Source organism: Anolis carolinensis, chromosome 3, assembly GCF_035594765.1.
Source record: "Anolis carolinensis isolate JA03-04 chromosome 3, rAnoCar3.1.pri, whole genome shotgun sequence".
Lineage (NCBI taxonomy): Eukaryota > Metazoa > Chordata > Lepidosauria > Squamata > Dactyloidae > Anolis > Anolis carolinensis.
This window is the reverse complement of record NC_085843.1, coordinates 191349904-191370767: the sequence shown is the minus strand read 5'-3', so window position 1 is coordinate 191370767 and position 20864 is coordinate 191349904. Positions and strand designations below refer to the sequence as shown.

Genomic DNA, 20864 nt, shown 5'->3' with positions numbered 1-20864 from the left:
CCTCGAGCTATGAGGGATCACCTAAGTAAATAAGTAAGTACAGTAAGTTTGTCAGGAGAAGGAAAAGCATGTATGTGAAACAATGAAACCATCCATTTGGAAAAGTACATTACCTACTGTATTGTATGGAAGAAATGATCTAATGCTGTCATGCCTCGACACCTGCAGATATCTGGATCCGTCTTCTTCCATCTAGTGTCCTCTATGTGTATTAGGACACAACTCTCCTCACTTCCTATCTAAATGGTCATTTGTCACCATGTGTTGCTATACTAGCAGACTGCATGAGGCAGTTTTTTTTAAAACAGGCAACAAGTGAGCCTTTTTTCTATTCATTTCTGGAGTCTGAGTCACACAATTCCCTCTCAGGCTTTGATGACAGAAACAATTAAATCAGATACTTGGATCCTAACATGTCTGAGGAATACTGATTATGTTTGAAGATTTTAAAAACTCTTTTAATTTTCTTCACACTGTTACCTGCAGTCCCATCAAAAGTTTGAAAAATATTGCATTTTGCTTGGTTTATAAATGGCCTTTTCAAACTTGTTGGAAAGAGGGACAATTGGATGTCTACACATTATGGAAGCCACTGTGACAGAATGATGGAAAGTGACTAGATATCATCTGCTTTGAGAATATTGAAACAAGAAATATGTGAGCGACACCAGCTTTTCTGAAAGGGAAAAAATTCAATCTAATCAAAGAATCATATACCACCATCCCGGGGAAGCCATCTGCTCAGAATTTTATTTGTTCTATAAATTATAGAAACTTTAATACCAGGGAAGAGTAAAAAAAATTATGCTGTCTGGAAGTCTAGACAGAAAGTGGCTTCCTATCAAGAAGATCACTGGTGTCCTGAAATCCTATTCTGCATAAATAGTAAGTTCATATTGCCTTTTGCAGCTGATCCTATGTGTTGACTTGCATGCCTAGATGCAGTTTCTTTCTGCTGGCTTTCTCTAGGATAAATTTATTCAAACATATGAAAAAAACTATCTATAATCATGCCTCGTATTTTAGGTTGTCCATGCACTCATAGAATAATAGAATCTTAGAGTTGGAAGAGACCACAAGGGCCATCTAGTTCAACCCATTGCTATACATGAATTAAGAGGTAAAGCACTCCTGAAAGATGCCCATCCAAAGATGCTTTGGGGGTGTAGCGACTATGGAGGATGGGTTTTTTAAAAACAATATACAGTAAGGAGGATTTTCTTCAACTGGTCAGAATTGCAGGGATTACTATTTCTGCTGCCACCATTTATGTATTCAGGAGCTTCTTTTCTTTGTATATTATTACTTTGAGAGACAGACACGACACTTTAAATGAGGAGAAACAATAACAGTTTGTTTTTGTAACTTGTGAGGTAAATAAGCATTATGGTTTCAGTAATACTATACAGTGCAGATGCTTAGTGGTTACAATAATGGCTTATGGTTTTTCTCTTCCAAAGATGTTAATTATGAACTAGTGTATGTGTGGCTCTGTTCCTTTGCCAAGGAAACATAAACAGGAAAATTTAAATCCAATTCTCCCAGGATTTAAACAGCAATTCCTTAGGCAATCGCCATATAGTCTTTAGCCTTTCCCTTCTTAAAGGCTCTAACTATATTTCCTCAAAGAGGCTGCCTTTTAAGAAACAGTTCCCTTCTCCAAAACCAACTCCTAAAAATTGACTTCCAAAACCAGACTCCAACTCACTTGATTTCCAAAACCTGACTAACTGAAAAAAGAATGTTCAGCCAGTCACCCCCAACTGTCACTTTGGCTCCACACACCTTCAGTTGATAAGCAACATCTCATTTACTTTCAGCCAATCAGGAAGCATCTATGCTAATGGATCCTTCCCTTAGCTCTACTGAGCTGCTGTCAGTGAGGTCTACAAAATGGCCACTTATGGTCCTGCCTACAAATTGGCTGCACACCAGTCCTGCAACGTGGGCCACATACCAACTTTGGGAGGTAGGTAAGATCTGTTACAGTGACCTTCAAAGAAGGAGAGCTTACCTCTCTCCAAAGTAGTCCACTCCAGTTAAAGAATGCTGTGCCTTGCTCCTTTTTCATTTGCACTCATCCTGCATTGTTTATGATTTTTCCTCCAGAGAGGTCCTGTATAATTGCAGGGGGTGGAGAAAAGGAATTTGAATATTTCAAGCCATGAGTATCCTTAATTGTCCACTCTTTGGTGAGCAACTGCACTGGGTTGGGACCCATTTTCACCCTCACATCATCCTTTGGTAGATCATATCAGTATTTTACCACTGGACTGAAAGTGATATGATGAAACTTCCAGGTTCATTTTGGGCTGGAAACTGCCTGCTTTTGAGAAGTAAGGGTTAGACAGGCAAATTAAATAGATATAATGGTGAAGCTTATTTAGGAGTTATTTTTATTCTAAAAAAGAAATTGAAAGTATTTGGGGAAAGTATTCTAATCTTGAAAGTTAATGAGGATAATCCCTGGTTAGTATTCAAATGGGAGACTGCCAATGAATACCAGATAGATTACAGAGGAAGACTGGCAAAACAGTTTCTAAGTATTTCTTTGTCTAAGAAAACTGTGACATTCAGGAAGATCCTCAAAGAGGGAGTTAAAACTGCATCCACACAAGTTTAATTATTTTTGTTTTTTGAGTTTGATTCTTAGCTGTTGGAAGCTGCCTTGAGTTCCAAACTGTGAAAAAATGGGAAATAAATAGGATTGTTTTTACGTGTCAGGAATGACTTGAGAAACTGCAAGTTGCTTCTGGTTTGGGAGAACCGGCTGTCTGCAAGGACATTGCCCAGGGGAAGTCCAGGAATGTTTTGGTTTTACCATCCTTGTGGGCAGCTTCTCTCATGTACCAGCATGGAGCTGGAGCTGATAGAGGGAGCTCATCTGTGCTCTCCCCGAGTTGGATTTGAACCAGCAGCCTTCAGGTCAGCAATTCAACCTTCAAGTCATCAGTCCTGCCAGCACAAGAGTTTAACCCACTGTGCCACTAGGGGCTCCAATAAATAGGTGGTGATCAGGGATAGAGGTGGTCTGGGGTGGTTTGTGGATGCAAAAAAATGGTGTTGGCACCACATGCAGTCCACAGGACTCACTTTGCCCTTCTCCCTGAGCACTAACAGGAAAGGGAGGCAATAATAGCTAGTAAGCATGTGCGAGCCATTTAAAAAAGTCACAACAAAACTGGGAGGCACTGGCACTTCATTTCTAAAGTGTTTATAAAGTATACTTAGTGAAAATTTCAATACTATAACGAGACTAATGAAATTTTGTTACTATTGCATTGCAGTAATTGCATATAATTAAATTACTATAACTGGGAAACTTCAAGGGCTCTTTTCTCCCTCATTTTTAAAGCTATTCGGGTGAAACTTGCTCAATGGTAGAACACATTTACCACTGTTACCCCACCAAATTTCAGAATGTTTCAACTTATCAACGGATTTTTGGTGAATTTTTAAAGTTTTTATAAACTTTTTAAAAATAATAAATCTGTTCCTAATTTCAAAGTGTTATTTCCTATTTAATTGTATAGTCTTTACTTTGAAAGAAGTTATGCTTCCCCCATAAATTTGCTTTTGTGGCAGAAACTTTCCTAAATTGGTGGAGACCAAACAAAGCAAAATATTCTATAGGACGATAAGGCTCCTCGCCTTCCCAAACTACATTTCCTAGAGTTATGTGACGTTCTCAAAATGCACTGCTCCCTGTTTTCACCACTTGTAATGCCGAGACACCATTAATTCCAGGGAGAAGAATGGCAAGGCAGACAGGCAGCATTATTTATTTATTTATTTATTTATTTATCAAACTTATATGCCGCCACTCCCCTAGGGCTCGGGGCGGCTTACAAGAACCGGCTAAAATCAACAATTTAAAAACATCTTAAAAACATCTTTAAAAAACATCCTAAAAACATCCTAAAAGCACCTTTTAAAACATCAATAACAGAATTATTGGCTTGATGGCTTTGCTTCCTTGCACTGAATATGAAACTGACTTTGGGAGCCTTCTGAGATTTACAAAACTAAAACAAAAAAGTATGGGGTATGTTTTGATTCTAAAATATTTGGTGTGAGCCATGGAAACGCTTCAGATATGGCTTCCCACTTACAATACGTCTTTTGCACATGCCTAATAGCTAACTAACTGAAAGTCTGAATTATTCCACTTTTGACAATAAACCTTAGTTCATGCAATCCTATTTTGGGGTATCCAGAGACCATTATGGCAATAGTCAAAAGCGGAGAACATAGTATAGGATGCTTCTAATATATCGCACAATGAAAACAAAAAAGAAATCCTACAGTTATGTTTACACTGTTGCATTACACTTGTGTAGTTATGGATCCTCGTTTTAATAACATTATTTTGTAGCAGTTATGACAGTGATCAAATTGATGCAAGCTATTTGTTAGTATGTACAGAGTAACATATGGAAGAAATCACTGGCACAAAATGTTTCTACCTTCCCAAGGCAATTTCCTTTTTTTAGCTGCTTATCCCTGATTATTAAAATATGTTGATTTCTTGCTGAATATTTTACTGCTACAGAATGGAAAAACTGCAGAAGGGATTTATCAAAACCTCACAGGATAGCTTGAGAAAAAAGTGGTTTTGATCCATTACGAAAGCATCTCTACAATGTTTCAGCTGGCTTCCTTTTTTCTGAATATTCTGATTGATTCCCTTGTAAAACCACAGAGTGGGAAAGACAGTACACTTGAGCATAAGTGTCTTGGAAACAACACCGTTGTTACACAGAAGCTGCCTTTCAGGCAAGCTCTTTGTAGACAGAGGTATCAGGGGCACCTACATCTGCACTTTTTCAGATATCACATATGCCATCCAATTTGTTTGACTGATCTTTGAATAGTTTTGTAGGCTTGATGTAGAATTAACAAACTGAGTATGAGCCAGGCTTTTGTGTCTTTAGAACTTTTACAGATAGAAGAACTAGAGCAGGAGTCCTGACTGTAGGATTAGTGGACCTTTGGCCTCATATCCTGTGGTGGTCATCCCATAAGCATCTAGGTGGTCACTAGGAAAGAAGATGAAACAACATATAGGCCTTCACTCTGAACCAGGAAGGCTATTTTTGTAAACCACTGTAACCTCAAAATGTTTATCCACAGATTTATCTCAATAAGTTAGATACAACGTGAATGAAAACAGGTAGATGAGAAAGAAAGAGCTAGAAGCAGGTGTCCAACACTGAAAATAGTATTTAGATATTTGAGTGCAAGAATTCAGTTTAGCTTGCAATAGTGGAGAATGTATTTGAATCTTCTAGAACACAGATAAGAATCATGCAGCCTTCCACCTGCTATTGTTCTCTTAGCTTTAGCAGAAGTGCACCACAATCCAAGAGAGATATTTGCAAGCTGGAACATGTCCAGAGAAGGGCACTAATAAAAAGTCTGGAAGTCAAACTCTATGAGGAGCAGCTTGGGGAGCTGGGTATGTTTAGCCTGGGGAAGAGAAAATTGAGAGTGGACATGATAACCATTTGAAAGGATGTCATACTGAAGAGGGAGCGGGCTTGTTTTCTGATACTCCAGAGACTAAAACGCAGAGCAATTGATTCAAACTACAGGAAAGGAGATTCCATCTAAACGTTAGGAAGAAATATGGATGGTAAAAGCAATTCAACAGTGTAACATGCTGCCTCAGAACATGATGGACACTTTCTCTGGAGATTATTTAACAGAAGCTAGATCCCTATCTCAAGTACTTTGACAGTGTATTTCTGCATGGCCCTTGGGATCTCTTCCAACTTTAAAATTCTAGGGGCACTTCCAGACAGCATCAAAATGTGGGTTTTAAAAGTGGGGCAAAAATTCCCAGGACCTGAAAGCAAGACCACACACAGATCTGTCAGTCCTGGGATATGGTCCCCTGCTGTCCTCACATCTTCCTTTGAAGAGGATCAAATGGACAGGGGACATCTGCCAGAAGTTTTTTAAAAATAAATTGTCTTCAAGATGCACTGGACGTCATATGCGCACATACACGATTCTAGGCAGAATTGGGTTTAAAGTGTACCTTTCAACATCTGCTTTTCAGCTTTTTGTGTGTGTGTCAGGAGCAACCTGAGTCGCTTCTGGTGTGAGAGAATTGGCCATCTGCAAGGACGTTGCCCAGGGGATGTTTTTTACCATCCTTGTGGGAGGCTTCTCTCATGTCCCCACATGGAGCTGGAGCTGATAGAGGGAGCTCATCCGCGCTCTCCCCGGGTGGGATTCGAACCTGGCAGCCTTCAGGTCAGCAACCCAACCTTCAGGTTACAAGGCTTTACCCCATTACGCCACCGGGGGCTCCTTGCTTTTCAGCTGTTAACCCGATTCCACCCGCACTTTCCCCAAACATTGTTTAGCCACCCCCCACCCCTTTTATTCTGGTTACTTCCAGATTTTACTGGATGTGTAGAAGGGCCCTTGGTTGCCTTTCTTAAGAGATAATTGCCTGCCTACCCTAGCTTGAGCTTTTCTCACTTTGCATGTTGCAATTTAGCTCAACTTGGGTTTATGATTGGTCATTCAATTGGTCAGGCTGTTTTTCACAAAGTCAATTTTCACAAACTGATGGCGAAAATAGACAGCTGTTGGTCAAGATGCTAAACAATGGTTTAGCTGTATTGTGGCAATGAACCTGTGTTGATTTTCCCACTCTCTCAGATTTAGTAATTAGAAAATTTAGCTTCCATTTTAGATCACCCAGAGTCTAATATTGTCATTTCAGCTCTTAGCCCTACTTAATTAATAGTTCAAATAAGTCACCTGTAAACTAATGTTTATTAAGTTGGATTGCAGCAACTAAGCACACTTAATCTTAAATGTGTTTGGTAGAAGCAAACCAGCTTCATAAACCATAGTTTGAAGGTTGCTCATTTTCATTAAGTACAGGTAAACATTAGCCTGTTTATCTAGGTTCAGACAATATGGCAAACTGCATTTAAGAAAAACAGAAACTCAGCAATATGAGGAAAGACATGTAAACCCATTTCCATACATTACAATGTTTCCTAAACAAGGAACTATCATCATGGGCCATTGACTGTGCTATTTGGAGATTATGGAAATATAATCTGATATCTGTTAATCCAAGATTAGGAAGCATTGAGCTCTGTGATATAGCATTAAAACCAAATGAACTGATAAGGGTGTCTCTCATTTGAGATCACAAGATAACCTTAGCATACTGTGTCAACTCTATCTGCCAGTTTATTATATTTCAAGTACATTGTAGACATGTTCCTTTGGAACTTCTTACAGCATAGATCTTTTAAGATTAAGCAACCAACAGCTCCAAATCCATATTCAGTCTCCCATTCAATTCTTTCATTTTGACATACCTATTTGTTCTCCAGCCTTGTTGGTTTCTTTCTGCAGCACATCCTCATATGACTTAACTATGCATTACCTGGACAGAATAGGATATATTAGAGATGATAATTTCAGTAATACACTCCATGAAAACTCCCTTAATATTTTCACTGAGTTTATTCGGCTTTTAGATTTTATTGTCTTCAAAGAAAACTGCTTTTCCTTCTCTGCACCTTGTATTATTTCTTTTACATACCAATGCCATCCATATCTGATTATCATTCTTTTTATTCTAGTACTTGCATTTACACAAGAAACACTAATTGGCCTTTTGCTATGCAGTAGTTTTCTGCATCTGTATGGAATTGCTGTTCATTTTGTGTATTTCATTCGTGTCATCTCATTTTTGTATTCATGTCCCGCTAACGAAAATGGGCCACCTATACAAAACGAATTTTCATCTCAATAACGAAAAACACGAACATTTTTGTGCCATTAGCGGCAATGGCAGGGCTTCAGGGGCTCACCCCCCCACTCAGATTTAGGGCTAGAAGGGTGAAAATCGCAAAACACAGAGGGCAAATCAACCCCTTTTAGCACACCAACTTTTAAAATGTGTGCATCTTTGCCCAATTTCTAGCTAAAGCAAGCCCAGCCCAAGTGGAGACAGCACAGCAGCAAAACCCAACCAGCCCACAGCCCAGTGACGGCAGCAAATGGCTCTTTTGGGTGCAGTCCTCCCTTATATACACTCCCTGCCTCCCTGCCCAGCCAACTTCAGTGATTCCTTGGCCTCTAATTGGCCAAGGGTCACCTCCTCCCGCCTTATTTTCTGATGCATGAGAAAGTGAACTGCAGCCAATGGAGGCCATGAGGCAGAAAACAAAAGCCAGCATGATGACTTTCGTTTTCGTGTTGCCTATCCTTTTGTACGAAACTGTAGTCTGTCGTATCATGTCAACGAATGGTCGACATGAAACAACAGCATGAAGGAAACGAAGGAAAAATTTGCACTACACATCTCTAGTCATTGTGTCATGTTAAGATGTTGTGACCTTGATGGCATGGCTGTGTCAATAACGTTTGTCCCATTTCTTTATGAAGAACTGTTTGTGTGTGTGTTGTTGTTGTGGTTTTTTAATGCTTCCCTGGGGGATCTGTTTCTTGCAGAAATACAAAAGTGCGGATAGTAGTGAACCCTGTTCTTAGTAGTCTGCAAATGGAAAATGTGTCAAGAGCGTGAAGCTGCGGCGAAAGAGGCCAATGCAATTCTAGACTGCATCAGTCATTGTCTAGTGTCTCGATGGAGGAGATTCACAATCCCATTTTGTTCTGCTTTGGTCAGAAACTCACCTGGGATCATCCATTTCTGGAGACCACAATCCAAGAAGGAGAGGGACAGGCAAAAAGGTCCAGAGAAGGAAGGGCCGCCAAAAGGGCCAAAGCCATAAATCCCTCTAAGGAGCCACTGAATACATTTTGCTTGAAGAAGGAGGATGAGAGAAGGGTCATAGGAGTCATGTTTTAACATACGAAGGGAGGCTCAATGAGGAGATTGGGACACAGCAGAGCAATGGATCCATATGGCAGGAAAGGAGATTTCACCTGATGAATCAGAAAGACTTATTGACAGTAAGAGCTGCTCAACAGAGGAATGCGATGGTTATGTTGGAGTCCAGTGGAGTCTTCTTCTCTGGAGGTTTTAAAGCAGAGGTTGGATTGCCATCTGTTGGGAGAGATTGGATTGTGCGTTACTGTCTGGCAGAAGGGGGTTCAACTGGATGGTGTAACAAGCGGAAATGACATCAGACATAAAGGGGGACATGGCCTTTCCAGTCTGACAGCTTTGCAGATTGTTCTCCTCAGAGCCAAACTAGATATCTCAAGAAAGAATGCACAGGATATATGGAGCCAGTCAATGCCAGTCTCTTTCAGTAAATGCCAAAAAAAAGGGCAGAGCAATGAATACATGCCTTTCCTAGTCTTAGGTGAGTCTGCAGTGTAGAATGAATGCCCTTTGACCACACTTGACCTACTTTGGCTCAAGGCTATGGAATCCTGGGAGTTGTAGTTTGGGAGACACCAGCCCTCTCTGGCCAAGAAGATCAGTGCAGACAGGGCCTGAGTCTTAAAGTGCACCTGTGCTGTAGAATTACCTCACTGCTGTTGTTTTTATTATTATTATTGTTATTATTATTATTGTTATTGTTGTTATTATTATTATTATTATTTATTGACACAAAGACAGGGTATAACACAGCAAACAAGATATATATGTTGGATTTTGTATCACAGAATCACAATTATCATTATTATTATTATTATGCCATGTCTCCATGCCATGCAGTTCTGGGAGTCATAGTTTTCCATGGTCATTCTCTTTGTGCATTTAGATTATAGAATGAATGCCCTTGCATCCCACTTTAAATGCCATGGCTTCATGTGATGGAGTCCTCCTGGGAGTTATAGTTTCCCAAGGTCCATACCCTTCTTTTGCTGCATTTACAGCTTTGGCATGTTTAAACCTCCTTGGGGTGTTTTTTGCTTTGTCTTTTCTGATCTCCGTTCAGTTTTCTCTTAAAGGTATCTTAAAGGTATCTCAGGAGTGGCAGAGAAAGGAGGCTTCCTCCCAGAGACTGCTTGGTCCTTGGTCCCCAAAGCAGCCGAACAGTGACCAAAGAGTCTCCGGAAGAAGCCTCCAAGAGCTAGGCTTCCTCCTTTCTTCCTGGGAGAGTCTGGGGGCCCCTTACAGCCTCTGGCCTTGGGAAGAACCAGGGAGCCTCCAGAACCGGAGGGAGAGGCCCTATTCAGAAGAGGAGCCAAGGAGGCCTCTGCCTGGAGCTCCAGAGGGTCCCATGGCCCCTGAGTCCACCCTTCAAAGTAGAGGAGCAGAAAAGGGAAGATCCACAGAGCCACCCTTCCTTGCTTTCTTGCTTCATTCCTTCATGCTGGAGCCCCCTCCCTCCCTCACTCACTCCCAAGAGCAGCTCCAGGCTGGAAGTTGTTTTCCTTTGAAAAGGTTCCATTCCTGCCAATGTTCCAGGGCCGGTGGTGTTTACCTGGTTGCCATGGAGACCAAGGGTTCCAAGGCGCCTCTAGTCGGTTGGCCCCGCCATTGCCTTCCTGGCCACCAACATGGGCAGAGGGCTCTCCAGGCAGGTCCAGTAGGGGCCTGCTTTATTGCCTCCCTCTACTTTTGCAGAAGGTCAGGACGAGGCACCCATCTCCGCCGGGTGGGTCCCGAAAACACAGAGAATGTTCCAAGGTAAGCCCTGGGCCCCCATTTCCTCCAGGAGTCCCCCCTCCACTCCCCACTCCCAAGGGAAGCCCTGGCCCAAGAGGGAAGGAGTCCCCAGAGGAGGAGGGGCCTGCCTTCTCCATTTGGGTCCCAGTTCCACTCTCAGGGAGTCCCTTTGAGGGTATGGGGGAATCTGCATGTGGGAGATGATTGGCCGAGATGGGAGAGGAGGGAGGGAGGGACTCCTGGGAGGGGAGGGATATGCAATGTTTGGCAGGTGGGGATTGTGATGTAGGGGTGAATCTGCATGTGGGAGGTGATTGGCTGAGAGAGGGAGAGGGGGAGGGGGCTCTGGGAAGGAGGGGATATACAAATTGTGGCCAATGGGGATTGTGAGGTAGGGGGAGTTTACCTGTGGGAGGCGATTGGCCAGGGGGGGGAGGGAGGGAGGGAGGGAGGGACGGGCCTCTGGGAGGGAGTGGGATATGCAAGGTGTGGCCAGTGGGGATTGCGAGGTAGGGGGAATTTGCATATGGGAGGTGATTGGCTAGTGGAGGGCAGAGGGGGAGCTTATGAGAGACATATTTCAGCACATAATCATCGTCACCATGCAATAGTTGCACGCCCCTTTTTTGCTTGAAACTTGGCATTTTGGCTTCTTTAGCCAAAAGTTTTTCTTCAGCAAGTTTTTTCAAGTTGAGAAACAAAAAAGAGGATGAGGTAGTGGAGTTCTTGTTAGTAAATCCCTGAGCTTTAGTGGAGACTTTTGTTTTTGTTTTGTTTTCAGAATTTATTTTATTTTTTTTTAATTTATTTTGTGGAGACTTCTCTTAATTTTCTCGCTGGCTCATGTTTATCCCTGATGACTGGGCTTGGCGAAATAATTGATGGGTCTCCACAATAATTGTAATTAGTTTTCAAAGTGTTTAATATTTATTTATATCTTATTTCTGAACGTTATTATGCTTTGTGTGATTTTTGTCTTGTATTTTATGTTAAATTTGCTTTGATTTGTGTAATATTATATTTATACACTGTGTATTTGCAATGTGGCCCTCAAGTGGCCAAACTGCAAGCCGCTCTGAGTCCCCTCTGGGGTGAGAAGAGCGGGGTAGAAATTAGAGATGTGCGTGACAATTTTTCCTTTGTTTCCTTCATGTTGTCATTTCGTGTCGACTGTTTGTCTACACGGAACAACAGATGACAGTTTCATATGAAAGGTAGGTGACATGGGCTGTGGGCTGGTTGGATTTTGCTGCTGTGCTGTCTCTGCTTGGACTGGGCTGGGCTGGGCTTGCCTTGCCTTGCTTGGCTGTGGCTGGCTTGCCATATGCCTTCTTGACTCTGGTGAGGGCACTAAGTTGGGACTACTGGGGGATTTGGGGGTTTTTGGAGAGGGGATTTGGACTGGCTGGTTGGCAGCTCCCCTGATCTTCCTTCCTTCTGCTGCAGAAGTTAAGAGGGCTGGGCAAGCTGGGAGGAAAAGGGAAAGCTTTTATTATAGGTAATTTTATTTCTAAAAAGGAAAAAAATAGCTAGAAATTGGGGGAGACACACACATTTTAAAAGTTGGTGGGCCCTCCATGTGTGGTGATTTTCACCCCTCTAGCCTTAAATCTGAGCGGGGAGTGAGCCCCTGAATCCCTCCCATTGCCACCAATGACACAAAAACTTTTGTGTTTTTCGTTAGCGAGACAAAAATTTGTGTCATATAGGCGGCCGATTTTCGTTAGTGGGACACGAATATGAAAATGAGATGACATGAATGAAACTACACAAAACAAATAGAAATTCCATACAAATGCACAACACTACTATGCAGCACTTTGCACTTCTGGAAAACCAGCCCTGCTGTATTTACAACTTTCACATATGCCTCCCCCCCCCCCACCCCCTCAATGTCTTCCTTTTACATTTTCCTCATCTTGAGCTCTCTACTTTCTTGGCTGTTTGTAGTTAAAGCCCCATGATACCACCTGTGTTCTTAGCCCAGGAGGGTTCACATTGATTCAAAATTCTTTTTTAACTTTTATTTCACCCACCTCTATTTGATGACTATCAAAGCTTTCTTAAAGGGCCAGTAGGCATCCTGCTGCTACAGACTGATTAACTGAGCTTCTATGACAAGAGTGTGGGCAATTCATAGCATCCAAGGATCGTATGTCCAGTGGTTTCTGGTACTTTCTAAATTCATAGGGTATATGTAAAGTAGTGAATGTGTTTGTATATGATCATAGGTGTATCAGCAACGAAGATGATTTATGTTTTTTTTTTAAACCGGTAAAAGATCCAATCTTGTGAGCCGTTCATCCTGAAACGCTGATATTCAGTACTTCAAGCATTTACCATCAATGAGTGCTCAGCAGGTATCAGATCCATCATAACATGTGCTCCTGATGAATACTAAATTCTATTCATCAGGAGAAAGTCATTTGCAATTGGCCATACTCTTTTGGAACCTTAAGATTAACTAAGAAATGAATTCTGTCCGTAGCAATTTGTGAACTCTTCAAACAGAAAAAGTTAGGCAGAAGAAACAAGAAGAGAAGAAAAGCACTATTGAAAAGATGTCAGGGTCAGATCTAAATGGAAAACAAAAAATAACTGAGATAGGGTGCAGTGGGGAGATTCAGCAACAAATGTCTCTTTTGTAATATTGGAAATTCCATAATCTATTGGAAATAACTACACCCAGTCTCTGGGCACAAATCCATTTGGCAAATGTAAATCTCCATGAATATGTGGAGACCACCTTTTGAAAACCAATAGTCAAGAAAGGCATGTTAGAAGTCAACTTTTTGAACAAGTGATATTCACAAGCATTCATGTAATGGCACACAGGCAACTCAGCTGTTAAACTGAAGAACCATGACTTTGATTGTCAAGGACAAAGACATGCCACTACAAAAATATATTTGGTTAGCAGAGGATGGTTGTTTCTTTGCAGTTGTAATTGCTCAAAAGATATACACTCCCTTGAAACCTCGTAGTTTAAAATATGCACTCAGAGATAAAAAAAACCCAAAGTCTTCTTTGAAAAATAACATATTTTGTTTACTCACAAACATCTTATATTAATTCACCTTACAGGCACATTTCTTATTAAAGTTCAGTTATAGATAGGATGTGGATTTCTCTGTGTTGAGTACACAGGATATCATTCCTAATCAATTGTCCATAGTCCAAAGTATAATTGTACTAACTGCAGTCCGTAAACATATTATATCCATAGAAGTCAAAAGCATACTTCTCTACTGAAGTCCAAACAGCAACTGCTTTCATTGGAGACCAAACACACACTGAAAACAAAATGGAGTCTTGAGTCTGAACATGCTCAGTACAATCACGTGTCTATAATCCTTCCCACACCAAAGAGGTAAATCAAACTGACAAATCAAAATACAGATAGAATACAGGTTAGCAAATATATACATTAACAAATAAATAGTGAAAAGTTTGGGAGGTTGCTATTTCCACCATGTAAGAATAAAGCAGGATGGATAGAATCTTGTATGTGCAGCTGAATCTCACTTCTGTTAAGAGGTCATACCCTTCCGCATTGGTATATTGTTACAACCGGTATTTTGTCATAAGGTATTTTAGATAAGGAATGTACTGTTTGCAAATCTCTTTTTTTAATGTTAGGAGTACCACTAACTAACATTCCTAGATTGTTATATATTGTTGCCACCTTAAGTTTATAGTGAAATATTCTATTCAGACTGTAATCAAGGCAAATTTGTAGTCTGGGGATGTGTTTTTTTTCCTTCCCCAATCCTTTTGAAAAATCATTTTAGACTTGTAAGATTCCATGCCAGCATCTGTTTTGTGGTTTTGTATTTCTTATAAAGGAGTCATTCAGGTGTCTATCTGAGACAGACAGAACTTGATGCTCTTATGAAGTTAATGGGATAGAGGTTGAGCTAATGCTGGTAGAGCAGAATCCAAATCTGAAGGAAAAGTATGAATGATGACAGCTAGATCCACACATTGAACCTTCGGAAATGCAACTGGTGGAAAATCAAAGGACATTTTTGAGATGATGTAGAGACAAAGAGTTTTCTTCAATGCTTATTCAGAACCAAGGGATGTATTTGAAATCGATGATGGTATCAAATATAAGAAAGATCATTTCATTGAGGTGAAAAATCAAAAAGCCCAATGGTGGCACTATTTTCAAAACATGCCAAATGGAGCCTGATTAGGTGGTCCTACTATCATCTAACCACTAGAAGAGTCTTCAAATGCGACACTTGTTTCTTTGAGGCTGAGAACTAATTTGACTTTCAGTAATGAGAGTCCGTGTCATGCTTCTTGCTCAGGCACAGAAGGCACTAAGAGGAAATGACATATTTCCTACCTACAAAACCATATATGCTCCTGAACAGAGCTCTCCAACATATGGTTAAGGTGACTAATAATGAACAAAGAACTAGTAGAACTGCAGAGATTGACAACTAGTAAGAAAAGATTGCTGAAAAGACTCCAATGGAACTTAGAGGAAAAGGTTGCAAATGCTGCTACAGTGGACAAAAAGGAAACTGAGGATCAGGAAAGAGCAATGCTTGTGTATGGATATACTAAAGTGGGTAGGCCTCTCACCAAAAAGATCACACATTTTTCCAAGATGAGCACTGCACAGGCACAGTTGACTCAAACATGTAAAGCAATGAGACAAAGAAAAACATAATTCTTGTTAAGTACTAACTCACGTTTCATTGTGTGATTATCCTTGTTAGCAATTAAATTCACTCACAAGGAAATCATGGAATTTCCTTGAATGCTACGTTCTATACAGCAAAGTTATGAATGAAGAAAATGTAAGCAAGTTCTCAGTTCAATAACTACAAAAGCCCCACCACTTCAGCTCTCAAAATTTCCTCCGTATAGCCTCCAGGTTCTGAGTAAGTCAGTCTTATCAGGCTCTTTCTCAGTTGCTCCATTTCTGATAACCAATGACTTTTACTGAGTTGGGGCACTGGGTAAACTAGTTGCAGTAATAGCTTAATTATCTGTGTGTTGGATTGGGGATTTGGATCAAAATAATTGTGGTATCATGAAAGTTTCTGGACAACCTCGGGCCAAGGCACTTTCTCATTCTGATCTATCTTACAAGATTATGTGATCTGACAATCGCAGCACAGAGAACCATGTGCTCAAGCCCTTAATATTACTAAAGAAAAGGGCTGGCTTTAGCTTATAAAGCCCTAAACAGTTCCAGTCCAGCTTAGTTATCTGAACATATCTTCCTCTACGACCCACCTTGGAGGTTAAGATTGTCGGGGGAGACCTTGCTCTCAGTCCCATCACCCTTGCAAGCGCGACTGGTGGGGACGAGAGACAGGGCCTTCTCTGTGGTGGCCCTGCAACTCTGGAACTCCCTCCCTAATGAAACCAGAACAGCCCCCTCCATCCTGGCTTTTAGGAAAAAACTTAAGACATGGTTATGGGACCAAGCATTTGAGCAATAATTATAGCAGTGAAATAATTGAGAACTTTTTAAAGTACAGTGTTCCCTCACCACTTCGCAGTTCACCTTTTGTGGATTTGCTGTTTTGCGGTTTTTCAATAAACTCTAAAATCATAAAAATTACAATTTACAGCCTAAGAAAGGGAGGAAGGAGAAGCCAAAGGGAGAGAAAAGGAGCCCAAGCGGCAACGGGAAGAGGAGGAGGTGATTTATCAACACATGATTGGTTGATAAAGACTTAAAATAGTGTATAATTACTAAAATAATATATAAATATTGAGATAAATATAGAGTCCCTACGCGGATTTTCACTTATTGCAGGTGGTCCTGGAACCGAACCCCAGTGATAAGTGAGGGAACACTGTATTGACTAATGGACTGATTCTGGACTACGATTTTGAATTTGCGTGATTTTAATTGTTGTTTTAATATTTTACGTTTTATTGTTTCATTTTAATTGTCATTGTATTTTTGGAATTTCTATTTCAGACATCAAATTGCTGCCAGGTGTGAGGCTGCCCTGAGTGCCCTTCGTGGTGAGAAGGGTGGGATACAAGTATGGGAAATAAATAAATAAAATAGGATAATAATACAAATTAGTTCTTTTCTTCAGAGCTTCCCCGTCACATATCAACTTAGGGATTTCTATTCATGTGAATTGCAAATTAACAAGAATGTTACAATATTATAAATACAATTATTAGTTCATACATGTGAATATACCTATTAATGTCAACATATTTTAACAAGTGCAGAGATTTTTTAAAAAAATTCTACTGCATTACAGCTTTTAAAGAAATACATTATGTAATTGGCTTATCTAGCTTTCTCTAGGTTCTGTGCGTAATAGCTGCTGCTGATCCAAAAAGTAAAGAAAAGAGGTGGAGGCACCCTACCGGGGATTTCAACAATGAGAAGCTCAGTCAAAAGTTCAAAATACTTTTTCTCCCTTGACTTCATATAAAAATCCTAGCCTAGAAAGGATGAAAACTGGCGAAATGCACCTACTGTCACTGCCTGATAAAATAGCCATAAGCTCTAAGGTAGATTCTCCCTCTAGTATAAACACTTTAAGGCAGGCATTGCTCAGAGTTGTGATTTCAATGTTTTATTCTGGTTTTTAAAATGTGAATGTTGCAACTGTGAAGTCTTTCTCTCCCATTCTTTCTTTGGATTTTCTTTTTTGTCTTTAGAGAGCACACTGTAGAAGATGGAAAGAAGTGATGGAGATCAGTGGAGGAAGGGAAAAGTTAACAAAATTGGTAGTGAAGTGATCCTCTGCCCTTGCCCCTATGAAGCAATAGGTAATGAGCAATATGACTGTCCCATTCTCAAAATTATTTCTGATAATAAGAAAATTGTTCTTGTTGAACATCGGAGACAGGTCCTTCGGGAAGGCAGTTGAGGGACTGTTTGTTTATTGAAACTTTTTATTATAGGATACCACTGAAAAGAGGTGTGAATCTAGTTATTCAATAATTTATTAGACACAATTGTGCTTCCTACATCTGTTTGTATTTATTTTTAATTTCACTCGTTCCTTTTTTAGTGGGTGGATAGCAGAGTTTTGAATAATTCATGCAGGTGTTTCTTTATTCTCAAACTGAAAAAAACAGGCATTGGATAAGATCAAAAGAGGGGCAAAAGGTAAAAAAGGAGTAAAATAATGGGACAGTATTTTTCATTATGGAGCCCCCAGTGGCACAGCGGATTAAAGTGCTGAGCTACTGAACTTGCTGACTGAAAGGTCGGTTGTTCCAATCCAGGGAGCGGGGTGAGCTCATGCTGTTAGCCCCAGCTTCTGCCAACCTAGCAGTTCAAAAACGTGTAAATGTGAGTAGATCAATAGGTACCATTCAGACGGGAAGGTAATCGTCATGCCGGCCACATGACCTTGGAGGTGTCTGAGGACAAGGCTGGTTTTTTGACTTAGAAATGGAGATGAGCAGCAACCCCCAGAGGCGAACACAACTAGATTTAACATCAGGGGAAAACCTTTACCTTTACCTTATTTTTCATTGTCATTCTGTTAAGACTTTTAGCACCAAATCTTTTGTGACAATAAGTGCCACCTAAATGTCAATTTTTCAACATAAATGTAATCTATTAACACTTCTCTACTAATTTTCCTATCTCTGAATGTGTGAGAGCAAATATTAGCTTTTGTTCTTGGTATGTACCCTTAAATCAACTCTACCTTATGGTGCTCTTATCATAGGCAAAATTTCTTGGGAAGAATTATTCAGAGAAGGTTTGCTATTGCCTTCCTCTTAGAGCGTGTGACTTGCTCAAGAGGGTGTTTTTAAAGCAACCTATGCTTACAGCATCTCTTTAAAAACCATTCAGTGCCATAGCAAGTAGTATAGTCAATTTTTCTACACATTCTTTTGTAGCAGAACTCACATGTCCTCAAGGATACAGAAATGTATGGCCCCAAGAGTAGCCATGTAAAAGCAATAATAAGTCTTACACATCCATTTAACAGATTTTTGTTATTGGGTTCCAAAGAATGACTTTGTACAACTTCTTCATAGCCATGTTGAAATATATCATATACTCATAGGAAAGAGAAGAAAACTTAAATGAGATCTAACATAGTAAATTGTTAATCTCAATATTAAATTTTTACCATTTTATCAAGAGACTCTTATCACCAACTACTGAAATATTCATTAAAGCTTGCTACGACGACAAGAAACTTCACTGAGATGCAAATCACATGGCTGTTGTCAGGAGCACCAACAAAAAAACAACATGATAGGCAGTGGAGAACAAAGTCAAGTCAAAGGAATAGGTCTATGAAGAATATGAATTAGAATTACAATTCCTCGATCACTAAGTAGAACTGGTGTCAAAGATAAGAGCATGGAGGATAATTTTAGAAACTATGAAATGATGATCGCTTATTACAGTTATTGGAATTAACTGCATACACAAATCAAAGACTCTACAACAGATCAGTATATTTCCTACTGTTGACCTGTAACGCCAAATAAAATGGTGCAATGAAGTCAAATTTCATTACAAATAAGTTTTGGGAAATTAATGAGGGCAAAAGACAAAGTCAGACTTGAGGAACGTGGCAAAATGTACTCTAACTTCTGTCCGAGATTATTTGGTGGCTGTAGCAGACACCCATTTCCATTTCTCACAATGCTCTTATTCAAAGTGTTGTGAAAATTTAGAACTGAAATTAATTGCTACTGTTCATAGGTAAGGTTGTAGCTGGTGTTCGTTGTAGGCTTCAGAGCCAATCGCTTTGTAGCGATAGCCCTGAAGATACTGAGTGATGATGCTGGGGATGCATTCACTTGTTTGTTCTAACTTAGTATCTGGTCCTTCCCCTTTCTTCTACTACAAGGGAGAAGAAATAAAAAGAACTGCAAAGATCTAGAACCTCGAGTGCTGTTTCTTGGTTCAGAAAAAAAAACTATTTCAAATGAAGCTGCTACATCCATCTATATTTCTTTGGCTAGTGAGACATTGCACAGCACGAAGATGACTACGGTCTCAAGTCCTAGGACTGTACACAACCCTAACACCAGACATTAGAGGGTTGTATCCTGCTATTTTTTGAACTTAGAAAAATGTTCATGTATTTGTTCAACTTCCTATGGATGTGGAAATCGATCTTGTTATGCTCAGGAAAGGGCTTTTTCTGAAGCAAGAAGTCATTCCTGATTCCGCAGAGGGAGACATACACACCCTACTTTCAACCTAAAATAATCTGGGATGTGTAGGGAACCATGTCAAAGGGACATTCTGAGTTGTTTGTTTTTTTTAAGAAATCAGATAACTTGTGTGCTGGATATGATCTACACTGTCCTTATTCCTAGCACAGAACTAGGGCTGGTCTTGCATTAATCTTCTCTCTCCCCTAAATGAAAAGCCATTGTGATAATTCTATAGTATTTTCATGGAAATGTTATAAATCACTGGACTCCTGAATAGTTCCATAATGAAATAGAGGTGATAGGATTTAAAAGGCAAGAACAGAAATAAGATGACAATATATTCAGAAGACTTATTTTTTCTACTAATAAATTGTTTTAACAACCAGCATTAAATCTGTTTTGTGTGTGTGTGTGTCAGGAGCGACTTGAGAAACTGCAAGTCGCTTCTGGAGTGAGAGAATTGGCCGTCTGCAAGGACATTGCCCAGGGGACAACTGGATGTTTTGATATTTTTACCAGCCTTGTGGGAGGCTTCTCTCATGTCCCTGCATGGAGCTGGAGCTGATAGAGGGAGCTGATCCACGTTCTCCCCGGGTTGGATTTGAACCTGGCAGCCTTCAGGTCAGCAAGCCAACCTTCAAGTCACAAGGCTTTAACCCACTAAGCCACCGTTGGCTCCATTCAATCTGTTGAAAACATGCAAATGTGAGTAAATCAATAGGTACTGCTCTGGCGGGAAGGTAACAGTGCTCCATGCAGTTGTGCCAGCCACATGACCTTGGAGCTGTTTACAAACACCACCACGCTTCACCTTAGCAGTGGAGATGAGGACCACACTCCAGAGTCGGACATGACTGGACTTGATGTGAGAGAGAAACCTTTACCTTTTCTACCTCAAAAGCACCTAAACCAAAATCCCAAAGTGAAAACCGGTTCATTTCTCCCTCAGTTCAAAAGAATAAATAGCTCATATATACTGGAATTAAAACTGTCTAATTTAAAATATTCAAACCCAAAGAAAATTCTTACATATGCCCTATGACACCAATTAAATCAGTTTAAGTTTTCAATACAGTAGAGCCCCGGTTAACTGAGCTCCAGTTAACCGAGGCTCTGTATTATCCGAGGTGCCGCCGGCGCCCCTCCCTCTCCCTCTCCT

At 40.3% G+C, this 20864-nt stretch overlaps 2 long non-coding RNA genes across 6 annotated transcripts; one reads left to right on the top strand and one right to left on the bottom strand.

The window, feature by feature from the left end:
* Positions 1–2944: 2944 nt before the first annotated feature.
* On the bottom strand, positions 2945–10514 carry LOC134297709 (uncharacterized). Of its 3 annotated transcripts, none has more exons than XR_010004561.1 (3): positions 10383–10514; positions 7353–9049; positions 2945–5039 (listed from the first exon to the last, which is right to left on the bottom strand). It is a non-coding gene; the product is annotated as an uncharacterized LOC134297709 (long non-coding RNA). The 3 variants fall into 3 exon arrangements; XR_010004560.1 differs by lacking the exon at positions 2945–5039 and having other exon boundaries at positions 7204–7420; positions 8677–9049; XR_010004559.1 differs by lacking the exon at positions 2945–5039 and having other exon boundaries at positions 7204–9049.
* On the top strand, positions 10454–20089 carry LOC103278271 (uncharacterized). 3 transcript variants are annotated; one of them, XR_010004557.1, is made up of 5 exons: positions 10454–10588; positions 11762–11781; positions 16521–16567; positions 17225–17335; positions 19393–20089. It is a non-coding gene; the product is annotated as an uncharacterized LOC103278271 (long non-coding RNA). The 3 variants fall into 3 exon arrangements; XR_505926.3 differs by lacking the exon at positions 10454–10588 and adding an exon at positions 11168–11281 and having other exon boundaries at positions 16521–17335; XR_010004558.1 differs by lacking the exon at positions 10454–10588 and having other exon boundaries at positions 11327–16567.
* Positions 20090–20864: the final 775 nt, after the last annotated feature.